The 17,353-nt window shown below is 40.7% G+C and overlaps 1 long non-coding RNA gene across 1 annotated transcript in view; it reads right to left on the reverse strand.

Annotated features, from left to right (window-relative positions):
* Positions 1–465: 465 nt before the first annotated feature.
* The window catches only part of LOC140486065 (uncharacterized), a 57,977-nt gene continuing 41,089 nt past the window's right edge, over positions 466–17,353 (reverse strand). The window contains exons 4-5 of the long non-coding RNA XR_011962517.1: positions 3,337–3,546; positions 466–756 (exon numbers count right to left, since the gene is read on the reverse strand). This is a non-coding gene — a long non-coding RNA (uncharacterized lncRNA). The remainder of the gene's footprint in view (positions 757–3,336; positions 3,547–17,353) is intronic.

Consider the following 17,353-nt stretch of genomic DNA (forward strand, 5'->3'; position numbering starts at 1 on the left):
CAATGTGAGTTCACTCTTTCCAGCACAGTTTCGTCATATTACTTCCAAAAAATTATCGCATTTAAGCGTTTACAGACTTCCTGCGACAGGTCCCACATCAATAATTTAATTGCACAACTTGTCGTTGTGGTATTGTGTTCTTGGCAAAGTTCCTGCGAGTGAATTCTCAGACCGATCATGATTTCCTATTGTGATATTGATTGTTACTGTGGGTCAATGATCAAATAATTGTTAGTTAAATATTGTTTTATTGTCAGCGTTCCTGTGTATGAATTCGCACACTGTTACAACAGCGGTACTGAGGTTCTGTTGTAATATTGTCGGGGCTTATATGTACACCCTCATATAGTTATTACAGCTACTGTTCCTGCGGGTGAATTGTCAGTGTTGTCACAGCGTAAATTCTATTGTGTTCTTGACTTTGACGGTAATCTAATAAATTAAGAGAATTAAAACATGAAATAATTATTGATTGAATTTACTGAACCATTTTATTGGGCCATTTACGTATATTAATAAGCATCTAGATGTTGGCAGATTTACAAGCTTCCCTACAGTGGATGATTGATATTTCCCGAATTCAGAGAGCACAGTGATTTTTGTTCGCAGTCTCTGAAACGCTCAGTATTCCAGGCGGGCTGTCCTCTCCATACTGGCAATGGCTGCTGATCATAAATTGAAGATTACTGAGTGTGGGATTTCCTCCTGCTCCCAGCACTGTTTCAAACTGTTCCCATCTTCACTGATGTCTTCACACTGAGGGAAGATCAAAGTCCTGTGACATCCCTTGTATGTAAATGTCTTAAATTTCTTATCACAAAAATCAAATATAGAATACAATTGATTAATTATCCAAACATTGCAATACCACAGGGAGGATTTGGTGCATTGTACAAAGCTATCTCTCTGAAAGTGACCTCATAATTTTTAGTTAACGTGTAAATCCACATTGAACATTCCAGGGAATCACCAGGTGAACAGCTCAGCTTTACTACTTCGTGCTACCCAGAAAATACTCTTTAAAGTCAGAGGTATGATAATTATCTATTCACCTCTTTCTGTTTGGTGATAGTTTGAGCAAGGTAATCCAACAGTAAATTATTTCACAATAATTCATTGAAAATTAGTCAATGTGAATTGTCAGTCAGATATAATTGTTAATTTCCATTGATATTGTTGGGTGTTTTCTTACTGCTTCAATATGTTTCTATATTTTTTGCTGATGTTAAAAGGCTATGTATATCTTATGCATTTGACAAGGGGCCACACAAGAGGCTATTGCATGAAATAGGAACACATAGTATGGGGGTAACATACTAATGTGAATAGAAGATTGGTTGCCTGGTAGAAAACATCAAGTCCATAAAATGGCTTGTTTTTTTTTCTATCATACACGATGCAATGAGGAGAGTCCTGCAGGGATCTGTGCTGGAGCCTCAATTTACATCAAATAACTTAGATGGGGGAGGGAAGGATGGTGGAGGGTGGCAAAAGCATATGGCTAAATCTGCAGATTATAGTAAAATGGCGAGGAAGGTTTTGAAGAGGATATAAGGAGATTGCAGACCAATACCAAGGTTGAATGAGTGCACACAAATCTGGAAGATGGAGTGTAATGTGGTAAAAGTTGAAGTTGTTCACTTTGGCAGTAAGAATGAACAAGCAGATAATTACCTAAACAAAGATCAACTGGAATTCTGAGATGCTGTGGATCTAGAAATCCTAGGACATGAGTTACAAAACATTAGTATGGAGGACATTAACAAGGAAGTTAATGGAACACAATCCTTTGTTATGAGAGGAACTGAACCTTTTGAACATTCACATCCTTTTCTGCTAAACTGTTTTCTCTGTCTCTGAGCTCCACCGCATCACATCTGCTCACAACAGCTCCCCACCCCAACCTCTGTCTTCAACATAGCACTTTATCTAGCTACAGACAGTTTTGAAGAAAGGTTACTGAACTTGAAACATTAACTCTGCCTTCCTTCGACAGAGGGTACCAGGCTTGCTGTGTTTCTTCAGAAATTTCTGGTTTTGATATGACATACGTAAGGATGTTATACAGGGCATCATACCCACCTAACTTCGATGCAGCGTGTAGATTTGGTGTCATTATTTAAGGGAGCATGTAAACACATTAGAAGTGGATCTCAGGAAATTTAATAGACTGATACTGGATAGGTCATCTTATGAGGAAAGGCTGGTCAGACTTGTTTAGGAGAGTGAGGAATGACTTGAGTGAAGTGTAGAAAATCTTATCTTTCTTGACAACATGAATGTTGAATTGATGCTTCTTCTGAGTGATCCAGAGTTAAGGGGCTCTATTCTAAACTTTGGAGTTACCCTTTTAAGACAGAGATGGGGGTTTTATTTTCCTGTCAAAGGTTCATACTGCTTTGGATCTCTGCCTCAGTGAAAGGTCAGTGAATACTTTAAGACCAATATGTGGCACAATGGCACAGTGGTTAGCACTGCTGCTGATTCACAGAGTCAGAGACCCGGGTTGCCTCAGGCAACTGACTGTGTGGAGTTTGCATATTCTCCCCATGTCTGTGTGGGTTTCCTCCAGATGCTCCGGTTTCCTCCCACAGTCCAAAAATGTGCAGGTTAGGTGAATTGGCCATGCTAAATTGCCCGTAGTGTTAGGTTAAGGGGTAAATGTAGGGGAATGGGTCTGGGTGGGTTGCGCTTCGGCGGGTCGGTGTGGACTTATTGGGCCAAAGGGCCTGTTTCCACACTGTAAGTAATGTAAAGTGTAATGTAATGAATAGATATTTGTATGGTAGAGGAATTAAACATCTACTGGAGTAAATGGGAATGTGGAATTCAAAACACAAACAAATCAAGCAGGACAGAAAATATTGATGACCTGAATGACCTAGTTTTGTTCCTTGTTCATACTGTTGTCTGAGCTCATCTTATTTTCGATGTATTTTAATCTCATCTTGTCCTCTAATTCATCACATTAATGATGGCATTGATCTTCCATATTTTTATGCTGCTATGTGGGATTTGAATCCATGTCCTTCAGAACATTAGCTTGGATCTGGTGTTTGTTTGTCCAATGCCTTTACCACTATATCTAATATTTCTAACATAAGGATAATTTGTCTCTAGCATTAAAGCAATTTCAAAATTAAAAACACTTAAAACTTCAAATTAAAAAAAAACATATAAAATGGATTTTTTTCAGCCTAGAACCAATAAAGTTCCTATTCTTCCACTGATCTCTCTCTCTCTCTCTCTCTCTCTCTCTCCATTACAGCTAACCTGACAGTGATTGTGATCCTGTCTCAGAGGAGGTGTGGTCTGTCAAAATGTATCACTTCCTACCTGGTCTCAATGGCAGTGACAGATCTTCTGGTCATGGTTACGGCTGTAATATTAAACCGGATTGTTGGGATTTATTATCCATCCAGTTTCCTGTCTATCACACCAATATGCAGTTTTCGTGCTTCCTTCAATTTTGCAGCCATTGACAGCTCTGCCTGGTTAACAGTTGCTTTCACCTTTGATCGATTCATGGCCATTGCTTTCCACAACCTGAAAATAAAATATTGCACTGAAAAGGTGGCAGTGCATGTTATATTAATTGTGTGTGCACTGTGTTGCATAAAAAATATCTTCATATATTTTAAATTTGAACCTATGTACATAACAAGCAATATGCCTTGGTTCTGCAGTATAAAAGATATATATTATACATCACCTGCATGGACTGCCTATGACTGGATTCGATCCATTTTGACTCCTTGTCTCCCATTTATCCTGATTTTACTGCTCAATGCTCTGACCGTCAGACACATTCTAATGGCAAATATAGCCCGCAGTAGACTCCGGACTCAAAGGAATGGGGAGAATCAGAGTGATCCAGAGGTTGAGAAGCGCAAAAAATCCATTGTTTTACTCTTTGCCATCTCAGGCAGTTTCATCCTTTCATATCTGCTATTTTTTGTAAATATCTTCTACGTTCGAATTGCGAGTGTAACTTATTCCACGGGTTCTGATTTTAGTAATTCCACGTTTATTCTCCAACAAAGTGGATATATGCTTCAGCTACTGAGTTCCTGCATCAATCCTTTTATTTATGCTGGGACCCAGAGTAAGATCAGAGATGAGTTAAAGAAGGGGATGAAATATCCACTACGTGTATTTGTTAAAATATTTAGAATTTAATGAAGGATAATATAACACGAACTGTACTTTATGTTTGTCTTTTTTTTCCATATCACATACAATGGTCACAAGCTTTTAAATCCTTATATAATTTATGAACTTAAGCAACATTGTATCACTGAAAAAGTCAGTCTTGTAAATTGTTTTCAATGAGTGGCAAGAAAATATCGACTCGGCAACAATGGGCCGTGTTGGATTTGTTCTGCTTATTGTGTGCAGAATATACCTGAGCAAGTTTCTTCTTATTTCTGCTTAGAGGCCAGGGTTGTGGCTGTACTGAAACAGCATTGCTATGGCACAGATATTTCAGTACTATCATTGGAATGTTGTTAGGTCCCATAGCTTTGCATTACGCAGTGCCTTCTGCAATTTTTTGAAATCACACAGAGTGAATTGAAGTGACTGAAGACTGGCAATTCTGGCTGAAGATGATTGTAAATACTTCAGCCTTATTATTTGCAGTTATATACTGGGCTCCCCCATTATTGAAGATGAGGACATTTGTGTTAGTTGTTTAATTGTCCACCACCATCATGCCTGGATGCAGCAGGTCCACAGAACTTAGTCCAGCTCTTTGGTTGTGGCATTACCTAGCCCTGTTTATTGCATGCTGCTTATATTCCTTGGCATGCAGGTAGTTCTGTTTTGTAGCTTGACCCAGTTGGCTACTCATTTTTAGGCATATCTGGTATACCTTGGCATGCCAGCTTGGATTGATAATTGATCTTATGGCTTGATGATAATGATAGAGTGGGGAATCTACTGGGCCATGAAGGTGCTAGTTGTAGTTAAATACAATTCTGCTGCAGCCCAATAAAACACCTCACAAATGCCCAGTTTTGAGCTGCTAGATCTGCTTGAAATCAGTTCATTTAGCATAGTGGTTGTGGTCAATAACAGAATGGAGGGTCTATCCAAAGTGAAGACAGTAATTTGTTACTGTCTTCACAATGACTGTGCAGTAATCGTTCTTACCACGAATGCCCTGGATATATGGTTCTGCCACAGGTAGATGGGTGAGGATGAGGTCTAATTGAAATTTTCCTCTTATTAGTTCTCTCACTGTAGACCTAGTATAGCACGTATGTCCTTTAAGACCTGGCCAACTTGATTAGCAATGGTGCTACTGATCTATTCTTGGTGATGGACATTGAAGTCCCCCCTCAGAATCCATTGTATACCCTTGTCACCCTCAGTACATTCTGAATTAGATCCATCCCAGAAATGTCCTGTGTGCCTGAGACATTGACATCCTGTATGCTAATTTCCATGCTAGATTCTGACTGAAGCACCACTTACCATTTCAGCTATGTCATTTCTGTCAATGTGGAAATCCTGATTGTTGACCCTCTATCCCAAATCCATCTTTTCCCCTGTCAAATCACCTGTCAATATAGTTCCTCCAGTCTTCCTTGCAACTTCAGTACAATAGAATCACTGTGGTGACATGGCATTGGCTGCACTCAGGATGAACCTTCACTGACACAGGCATTCAAAAGTAAATATTGTTTAAAAAGATGGATGCACCCATAGGACTCTTACATTATGTGCCTCTTCTTTTTTGACTATCTGGTAAACCAATTCTCCCTCTTCTTTTAAAAATGCACTGTCTACATAGCCTTCGACACCAAAGGTGCAACACGGTGAAATCAACAGCTGCTCAAGTTCTGAAATCCAACCTCAGATTATTGCAAGTGATGACACCGCCTAACAAAATGGTTACCCATGACATGGAAAGTTTCCTGGAGTACCCACATAGAAGAGGAAATGTACTCTGGACGTTGCTGTGTCCCTGCAATTTTTCTATCATTAATAAATATTTTTTTTCAAATTGCTAATAAACCTTAGTAATAAAGCTTTACAAATATTAATAAACCTTACCATTATTAACACAAGAACTAGGAACAGGAGTAGGCAATTCAACTTCTAGAGTCTGTTCCACCATTTGATACAATCATGGCTGATCTCATCTCAGCCTCATCTCCACTTTCCTGTCCATTCTACATAACCCTTCAATCTATTACTCACAATAAATCTATTTCTTCCTTAAATTTACTCAACGTCCCAGCATCCACCAAACTCTGGGGGTAGTGAATTCCAGATTCGTGATCCTTTGAGAGAAATAATTTCTCCTCATCTTCATTTTCAATCTGCTACCCTTCATCCTAAAATGAAAACGTAATGTAATATAATTTAATATATGATTATCCTAAATTGCTCCACATGAGGAAACATTCTATGTCTACTTTGTCAATCCCCTTTAGTATCTTATATACCTCAATTAGAATTCCTCTCACTGTTCTAAACACCTGAGACTATAGACATAAACTGTTCAATTTCTTTATAAACCAATTCAACTACATATCCCTCAAATAAGGGGACCAAAATGTGTGCAGTACTCCAGGTTCAGTCTCAGTAGTGCATTGTACAGTTGAAGCAACACTTCCCTACTTATATCGTCTTTTAGCAATACATGCCAAAATTCCATTTGTCTTCCTTATTACTTGATGTACCTGCACACTAGTTTTCTGTGATTCATGCATGAAGACAGCCAGATCCCTCTCCACTGAAACACTCTGAAGTTTCTCTCCATTTAGATAGTAAGTTGTCTTTCTACTCCTCTGACCAAAATGGGTAACCTCACACTTATCCATGTTAAACCTCATTTGCCAAATTTTAGCCTATTCACCTCACCAATTCATATCCATTTGTAAATTTCTTGCTTCTTCATTGTAACCTACTTTCTCACCTGTTTTAATGTCATCAGAAAATGTGGCTATAGTACTTTTTATCCCTGCATCCAAGTCATTGATTTAGATTGTAAATAGTTGTGACCCAAGGACTGAAACCTATGGCATCTCACTAGTTACACCTTGCCAGGCAAAGACTCATTTATCCCAACTCCCTGCTTTCTCTTGTTTAGCCAATCGTCATCCAAACTAATAAATTACCCCAACCCCATGTGATCTTACCTTGTGTATTCAGCTTTTGTGTGGCACCTGGAAGACCAGGTATACTACAATTACAAAATCCCCTTTATCATTATTGCTTGTTACATCTTCAAAGGACTCGAACAAATTAGTCAAACATGATTGACTAGATATCCTAAATTAATCTAATCCCATTTGCCAGCATTTGGTCCATATCCGGCAGGGCCGGCATTCCTAATGAAGGGCTTTTGCCCGAAACATCGATTTTCCTGCTCCTCGGATGCTGCCTGACCTGCTGTGCTTTTCCAGCACCATTCTAATCTAGACTTTGGTCCATATCCCCCTAAACCCTTCCCATTCATATTGTAATTGTACCAGCTTCCGCCACTTTCTCTGGCAGCTCATTCCATACATGAACCACCGTCTGCGTGAAAAGTCTGCCCCTTAGGTCCCTTTCAAATCTTTTGCCTCTCACCTTAAACATATGCCTTCTAGTTTTGAAGTCTATTACCCTGGGGTAAAGACCTTGGCTATTCACCACATCCATATCTTTCATGATGTTATAAACCTAGCCTCCGATCCCCCAGGGAAAATAGTTCCATCTTATTCAGCCTCTCCCTATAGCTCAAATCCTCCAACCCTGGTAACATCCTTGTAAATCTTTTCTGAACCTTTTCACAAGGGTTACACAACAACCTTCCTCTAGCAGCAAAACCAGAATTGCATGCAATATTCCAAAAGTGACCTAACCAATGTCATGTACAGCTACAACATGACCTCTCAATCACTATACTCAATGCACTGACCAATAAAGGTGAACATAACAAATGTCTTCTTCACTATCCTGTCAACCGGGACTCCACTTTCAAGGAAGTGTGAACCTGCATTCCAAGGTCTCTTATTGGTGTATAAGTCCTGCCTTGATTTGCCTTTCCAAAATGCAGCAACTCACATTTATCTAAATTAAGTTAAACTCCATCTGCCACTCCTCAGCTCATTGGCCCATCTGATCAAAGTCCCACTGTACTCTGAAATAACTTTGTTCACTATCCACTGCACTTCCAATTTTGGTGTCTTTTGCAAACTTACTAACTATACTTCCTATGTTCACATCCAAATTATTTATGTAAATTACAAAAAGCAGGGGATCCAGCACCGATCCTTATTAATTGATTGATTGATTGATTGCCATATGTACCAAAGTACAGTGAAATGATTTGTTTATGGGCAGTACAGGCAGATCATAGTAAGCAAGGATGTTCAGGTCAAAAAGACTTAGACAGAGGCATACAAGTAACATTGCATAGGGCGTGTACTCGGCTAGGTCAATTTTAGCAAGATTAGCATTATTTGAGGCTAGAGAGAGGATTCATCAATGTAATAATGGCCAGGAAGAAGCTGTTCATGGTGCAGATGTTCAGGATTCTGTATCTTCTGCCTGATGGAAGATCATTACCAGGTTGCAATGGATCTTTGATGATGTTGGCAGCCTTTCTAATGGCAGCAAGCCATGTAAATGGAGTCCATGGATGGAAGATTGGCTTCTGTGATGGCTTGGGCTGTGCACACCACCTTATGTAGTTTCTGAGGTATGTGAGGAATTAAAGGATGACTAGGGTAGGAATAGGGCCACTCAAAGACCGAAGTGTGAAGTTGTCTGTGGACCCTATGGACATCGGAGAGGTGCTAAATGAATATTTCTCTTCTGTTTTCACTCAAGAAAAGGAGAATATTGTAGAGGAGAAGACTGAGATACAGGCTATTAGACTAGAAATGATTGAGGTTAGTAAGGAGGAGGTGTTATCAATTCTTGAAGGTGTGAAAGTAGATAAGTCCCTTGGGCCAGATGGGATTTGTCCGAGGATTCTCTGGTAAGCTAGGGAGGAGATGGCGGAGTCTTTGGCCTTGATCTTTGCGTTGTCATTGTCTACAGGTTTCGTACCAGGGTACTGAAGGATTGCAAGTGTTGTGCCCTTGTTCAAGAAGGGCAGTAGAGCTGACCCAGGTAATTATACAAGAAAAGACTTAAAATAATCTCGCAAACAACAATTTGATTGGAGATAGTCAACATGGTTTCGTCAAGGGCAGGTCGTGTCTCACAAACCTCTTTGAGTTTTTTGAGGTGACCAAGCATGTGGATGAGGGTAGGGTAGTTGATGTGGTGTACATGGACTTCAGTAAAGCCTTTGATAAGGTTCCATATGGTAGGCTTTTGGAGAAAATGCAGAAGCATGGGATTGAGGGTGATTTAGCAGTTTGGATTAGAAACTGGCTTTCTGAAAGCAGGCAGCGAGTGATGGTTGTTGGAAAATACTCAGCCTGAAGTTGGTTACTAGTTGTGTGCCACATGGATTTGTTTTGGGACCACTGCTATTTGTTATTTTTACAAAATGACTTGGACACAGGCATAGGTGGAAGGGTTTGCAGATGACACTAAAGTCGGTGGAGTGGTGGACAATGTGGAACAATGTTGCAGGTTGCAGGGAGACTTGGATAAACTGCAAAATTGGGCTGAGAGGTAGCAAATGGAGTTCAATGCAAATAAATGTGAGGTGATTTACTTTGGGAAGAATAACAGGAAGGCAGAATATGGATCAATGGAAAAATTCTTGATAATGTGGATGTGCAGAGTGATATTGGTGTCCACGTACATAGATCCCTGAAAGTTGCCTCCCAGGTTGATAGTGCTGTTAAGAAGGCATACAGTGGTGTTAGGTTTTATTGGTAGAAGGATTGAATCCCGGCGCCATGATGTCATGCTGCAACTGTACAAAATGCTGGTGGGGCCACACTTGGAATATTGTGTACAGTTCTGGTAGCCCCATTACAGGAAGGATGTGGAAGCATTGGAAAAGGTGCAGAGGATATTTACCAGAATGTTGCCTGGTCTGGAGGGAAGGTTTTATGAGGAAAGGGTGAGGGACTTGGGTCTATTTTCATTGGAGAGAAGAAGACTAAGAGGGGATTTAATACAGACATGCAAGATAATCAGAAGATTAGATTGGGTGGACAGTGAGAGTCTTTTTCCTAGGATGATGACATTGGCTTGTACGAGGGGACATAGCTGCAAATTGAGGGGTGATCAATCGAAGACAGATGTCAAGAAGCAGGTTCTTTATTCAGAGAATGGTAAGGGCATGAAATGCCCTGCCTGCCAATGTAATTAACTCAGCCACATTAGGGGCATTTAAACAGTCCTTGGATAAGCATATGGGTGATGATGGGATAGTGTAAGGGGATGGGCTTAGATTAGTTCACAGGTCAGTGCAACATTGAGAGCCAAAGAGCCTGTTCTGCGCTGTATTGTTCTATGATCTATGTTATGGTCCTCGGCAGATCAGTTGCCATGCCAGGCCATATGCTTTCAATTGCACATCTTTAGAAATTGGTGAGGGTCCTTATGGACATGCCAAATTTCCTGAGCCAATTGATGAAGAAGAAGTGCTATTATGTCTTCTTGACCATCGCATCTACGTGGAAAATCTAGAACAGGTTGTCAGTTATCATCACTCTGAGGAACTTGAGGCTCTCCACCCTCTCAATCTTAGTTCCGTTGACATAGATAGGGGAGGGGGGTGTGTTCTCCTCCTTTCTTTCTAAAGTGAATGATCAGTTCTTTAGCTACGCTGACACTGAGAGAGTGGTTTTTCTCATTATACCACATCACCAAACCTGATATCTCCCTTCTATATTTTGACTTGTTGTTGTTAGATATCCTTCCTACTTCGGTGATGTTGTCAGCAAACTTAAAGATAGCGTTGGTTCAGAATTTGGCAACACAGTTGGTTGATGTACAATGAGTACAGTGGTGGGGGGGATGCTGAGGACTCATCCTTCGGGGCCTCCAGTGTTGAGTGTTATAGTAGATGAGGTGCAGTTTCCTATTATTCACTGATTGCAGTCTGTGGGTAGAAAGCTGATGAGGATCCAGTTGCAGAGGGCAGAGCCAAGACCAAGCTCATAGAGTTTTGAGATCAGTCTGAAGGGGATAATGGTGTTGAAGGTGGAGCTGTTGTCAATCAGCAGGAGTCTGTCTACCATATGGAACCTTGTAGAATGCCTTACTGAAGTCCTACATAGATTATGTCCACAACTCTGCCATCACCAGCACTCTTTGTTACTTCTTCATAAAACTCAATCAAGTTAGTGAAACAGGATTTCCCACACACAAATCCATGTTGACTATCCCTAATCAGTCCTTGCCTTTCTAAATACATGGAAATCCTGTCCCTCAGGATTCCCTCCAACAACTTGCCCACCACTGATGTCAAGCTCACTGGTCAATAGTTCCCTGGCTTTTCCTTACCACCTTTCTTAAACAGTGGCACCACATTAACCAATCTCCAGTCTTCCGGCACCTCACCTGTGACTATCAATGATACAAATATCTCAGCAAGGGGCCCAGTTATCCTAGCGTCCCATAGGGTTTGAGGGTACACCTGGTGAGGTCCCAGCGATTTATCTACCTTTATGCATTTTAAGAAGTCCAGCACCTCCTCTTCCGTAATATGGACATTTTTCAAGAGGTCACTATTTATTTCCCTGTGTTCTCTGTCTTCCATATACTTCTCCGTAGTAAATACTGATGCAAAATACTCATTTAGTATCTTCCCCACCTCCTGCGATTCCACACATAGGCAGAATTGCTGATCTTTGAGGGGCCCTATTCTCTCTGATCATTACCCTTTTGTCCTTAAAGTATATGTAGAATCCTTTTGGAGTCTCCTTAATCCTATTTACCAAAGCAGTCACCTTTTTGCCCTCCTGATTTCCCTCTTAAATATACTCCTACTGCCTTTATACTCTTCGAGGGATTCACTCGGTTCCTGCTGTCTATACCTGACATATACTTCCTTCTTTTTCTTGACCAAAACCTCAATTTCTGTCGTCATCCAGCATTCCCTACACTTACCAGCCTTGCTCTTCACTCTAACATGAACATACTATCTCTGGACTCTCATTATCTCATTTTTTGAAGGTTTCCCATTTTTCAGCCATGCCTTACCTGCCCTGAATCAACAATTTACCCTTCATAAAATCATGATGTCTCTGATGTCTTGTATTTTGACTTTTCAGGCATCCTGTTATTACTTAAATGGATGCTAACAATTTCCCCAATTACAGATGTTAAACTAACTGGTCTGTAATTTACTACTTTCTGCCTCCTTCCCTTTTTGAACAAGGTTGTATTACTAGCATTTTTTTTACAATCAACTGGAACCTATATTCCACCCATAGAATTTTGGAATGTTATAATCAATGGATCCACTATCCCTGCTGCCACTTCTTTAAAGATGCTAGGATGTCAGCTGTCAGGCCCTCAGGACTTGTCTACCTTCAATCTCAATAATTGCTCAGTACTTTTTCCTTTAGTGATGATGATTGTTCTATGTTCCTTCCTTTCCACAACCTCTATATTACCTGTTACCATTAGGATGGTGCCCACCACCATGAAAACCAAAGCAAAATATTGATTTAATCACTCTCCTACTTCTGTGTTTCCCATTATTTACTCCCCAATTTCATCCTCCAAAGGACCAACATTCACCTTAGCTACTCTCTTTCCTTTGATATACTTACAAAACAATCAATTTTTGCTGTCCATTTTTATATTTTGAGCTAGTTTTCTTTCATAATTTATCTGCGTGCTTTTTATGACTTTTTCGTAACCTTTGTTGACCTTTAAAAGTTTCCGAATCTTCTAGCCTGCCACTCACCTTTGCAACACGACACACCTTAGCTTTTGTCTTTACGTTACTTTTAAGTTCTACACTTAGCCACGACTTCTCCTTTAACTTCGATGTTCTTGGTTTCCATGCAAATGAACCCCTCTCCCCCACTATTCAGTTTAAAGCCCTACAAATACTGATCAGCCGAGACATTCAGTAAATGTCAAGCGTAATAATAATTTTCATTACAAATACAACATTGGATTCCCAGCTACACATTCTGTCATCAAGGTATGTTTATAAGATGAGGTGAATAGGATACTCCCCAGTCAAATAATGACCATACACGCATAAACATGTGCCACACACACACATAAACCACTTAAGACAGGGAAAATTGTTTATATCTATGAATATTAAATCCAAAAGTGTAGTTATTGAATCATGTGAATGTCAGTGTACAGTGAGGGTGGGAACACCGGCAAGCAGGAGTTAACATTCGTAGTAGTTCTGAGTCGAGAATGTGGTGCTGGAAAAGCACAGCAGGTCAGGCATCCGAGGAGCAGGAAAATCGACATTTCAGGCAAAAGCCCTTCATTAGGAATTAATTTAGATTGCTAAATACAGGAGTTATAGTGTTTTCTTGAAGTTAGAGATGATGCAGCAATGCAATTAGGAAACTAGCTTACTTTTCAATCGAATACAAGAATTTTTCCAGAATCAGATTTAGAGTCATAGAGCCGTACAGACCCATTCCCCTACATTTACCCCTTCACCTAACGCTACGGGCAATTTAGCATGGCCAAATCACCTAACCTGCACATTTTTGGACTGTGGGAGGAAACTGGAGCATCCGGGGGAAACCCATGCAGACATGGGGAGAATGTGCAAACCCCACACAGACAGTCGCCTGAGGTAGGAATTGAACCCGGGTCCCTGGCGCTGTGAGGCAGCAGTGCTAACCACTGTGCCACCATGCCGTCCATATCTCTCTAAACATTTCCTATTCATGTACCCATCTAGATGCCTTTTAAATGTTGTAATTGTACCACCACTCCCTCTGGCAGTTCATTCCATACATGGACCACGCTCAGTGTGATAAAGTTGCCCCTTACGTCCTTTTTCAAGTTTTCCCCTCTCACCCTAAACCATCACCCTCTAGGTCTGGACTCCCCCACCCCGGGAAACATACCTTGTCCATTTACTCCATCCATGCCCCTCATGATTTTATAAACTTCTACTTAATAACTTTAATTATGAGATGACTATACTTTTAACAGGCACATTAGTGGTCCCAAGCTTGGCCAATGCATTTCACCTGCTGCTCAACAAACCAGCACAGTTCACATCCATTTGGTTAGGGCTGCCAGGCTGAGTTCTAATCTTCCAAAGCACATCATTGAACAGTGAGCCTTGAAGCAACCATTTTTTCAGACACTGACCAGCCTAGCTAGAGATGGAAGCTAATGAGACAGTTTCAAGTTCTTCTGCATCCCCTTTATAATTGTACTCCTTATTTTAGATTAGATTACATTCCCAACAGTGTAGAAACAGGCACTTTGGCCCAACCAGTCCACACCAACCCTCCGAAGAGTAACCCATCCAGACCCATTTCCCTCTGACTAATGCACCTAATACTATGGGCAATTTAGCATGGCCAATTCACCTGACCTGCTCATCTTTGGACTGTGGGAGGAAACCAGAGCACCTGGAGGAAACCCATGCAGACACGGGGAGAATGTACAAACTCCACACAGACAGTTGCCAAAGGCTGGAACCGAACCTGGGACCCTGGTGCTGTGAGGCAGCAGTGCTAACCACTGAGCCACCGTGCTGCCTCTGACCCCAGGTACTTGAAACTAATCACTTTCTTCAAGTCTTCAACTATAATCTTTACACTGTCATTTTGATCCTCATTTTACATTGTTTCTCCTCATTCCACCACTCAAAATGAATCACTTCACACTTCTCTGCAACTTATCTTTCCATTCCATCACTCTCTCCGTGCCCTTGTGCACAGCACACCCAATTCCAGAACATTAATATGTATCTAGAAAAGGAAAGATCTGGTCAATAATCCCAGGGGAACTCCACAAGCAGCTTCCTCCAGTCTGAACACAACCACTCACTATCATCTATGCCACATCAACAACACGATTAGCAACAACCCTCGCTGTCACCTCGACAAAAAACTTAAACAGATTAGATAAAGATGATTTACTCTTAATAATTCATGTTGATTTTTCTTTAGGAATCCACATTTATTGTCTACATCTCTTAATGTTGTCCTGAATCATCATCTCTATAAATTAATGCTCATCAATTGTTAAATTTAAAACTGATTACTGTAAACAAAATGTAGTAAGGGAATGGGCAAGAGTATGTTTATGAAGGCAGCAGTTCATCCATAATTGCTCTGAATTACGGAATGGATTGAGTGTCTGCATGACCTACTCCCATTCCTATGATGCTGTCATCTCATACTAAAGCTTCATCATCTGCTTATGCTTGCTGAGCTCATAATCCCTTACTCGCAATGCCTCTGCCTCCACTGTATCTGCTTCCAGGAGGAGCAATTTCACTCCATGACTTCCCAGTTGTTCTTGTTTCAAGGATCGCAATTACCCCACCACGTGATCAACAATGCCCTCCAGTTCATCTCCTCCACTTTCCATGCCTCTGCCCTTGAACTCCGCTCCTCCAAAAGCAACAAAGATAGAACACCCCGGTCCTCACCTTCCACCACTAATCTTCCGATAGAGTGCATTATCCTCCGCTTTTTTCGCCACCTACAAACAGACCCCACCACCCAAAAATATATTTCCCTCCTGACCCCTATCTGTGTTTTGCAGAGACCATTCCCTCCACGATTCCCTCATTAGGACCACGCACCACCAACCCACCCTCCACCCCCAGCATATTCCCCAGCCACCACACAAGGTGTAAAACCTGTGTGCACACCTCCCATTCAAAGGGAAGATTTGTTGGTGTCTGTTGTTGTCTTGGTTGGTAGAACCAGATTGGTATGGATGTTAAAAGCAAATTGATTCAAAGGTTCCAAAATTATACAATTGAAACTTTTCAAAATGCAGAGGAATTCACCATGTAACAATGCCTGTGGATGAGTTGTTTTGATTAACATGTGATTTTGTTCATCATTATTTATCACTGAAAGTGAAGGTTTTATTCATTTCTAGCATTTTTTTAATAACAGCAGAATATAAGTCTATTTCAGAAACACAAAGAAGAGACAAACAGAGCTGTATCTCAGCTGTAAGGAGCATCTTAAGACAAACATCAAAAGAGGTTCAACCTGTTTTCTAACATTGAATTGAATTAAATTGAATTGAATTTATTGTCATGTGTACCGAGGCACAGTGAAAAGCTTTGTAACATTGTCCATCACGGAGACTCAATTCTAGAGAAATATTATTATTTCATCAGCTTTTAAATCTCTATTTAAATGAAGCTTTCCAGTTTATTTTCCTTGGACTCTGGAGACAATTTCAGGATTCCTTTACATGTCTGATGCTGTAAACCTCGCACTACTGATTGTCTGAACTCCCTTAGTTCCAACTTAAAGATTCTAATTCCAAAATCTGCTGGTTTTGATGCTCAACAAATTAGAAACCCCTTCTATTGAGGTGACTGGTTCCCCTAAACTGAACCGGAAAATTTTGGTTCTCTTGCTGGGAGAAGTATTGCTCTTCTGAACTCAACTCTTAGATCTTCTAAACTAAAACTTTGAACCTTCTGTTCTGAAGTTAAAACTAAACCAATTGCTTAAATGTGTTTCCTCATTCTGTCATACTCCCAACTGTATATGTGTTTGATCCATTAACATTGCAGGGGCTCCAGTTTGGGAACTGGGTAATGGTCAGTCCCGTGGGCATGTCCAACCAGTTCAGAGATTACTGTCAAATCTGTTGGGATCATCAGTCAGAGGCTTAGGCTGTGGTCAGTTGGGCTGCCCTCGCGAGATCAGTCCGAGGGATAGATCATGTTCAGTTCTGAGGATTTGGGCAGTAAACATAGAACATAGAACAGCACACAATGTTGTGCTGAGTATTTATCTTAATCTAAAATCACCCTAACCTACACACCTCTCAATTTACTACCAACCATGTGCTTGTCCAGCAGTCGCTTAAATGTGCCTAATGTCTCTGACTCTACTACCACCTCTGGCAGCACATTCCATGCACCCACCACATTCTGTGTAAAGAACTTATCTCTGACATTGCCCTTATACCTTCTTCTAATCAAATTTAGGGGAAAGTCTGAGCTGTATTAGGAAAGTAGGAAACTATATTGTGGGAATGGGTGACCTGTTGAGCCCTCTTGGAACAACATACTCCCATTCAAATCCATCCGTGGCAGGACACTATTAAGTCAGAATGTAGGTATGTTAAAGTGAGGCTCTGTGCGCTGAATGTCGCCACATTTTTCTGCACTTGTCATCACTGAATGCAACCACAATAAACCAAATCAGTTCACACTTAGTGTAACCCTATAGTGAGTTGAACAGCACGATAGTTGAACAACAATAATCTGAATGAGAAGTTCATAAAGTCATAG

This window comes from Chiloscyllium punctatum, chromosome 15 (genome assembly GCF_047496795.1).
Source record: "Chiloscyllium punctatum isolate Juve2018m chromosome 15, sChiPun1.3, whole genome shotgun sequence".
Lineage (NCBI taxonomy): Eukaryota > Metazoa > Chordata > Chondrichthyes > Orectolobiformes > Hemiscylliidae > Chiloscyllium > Chiloscyllium punctatum.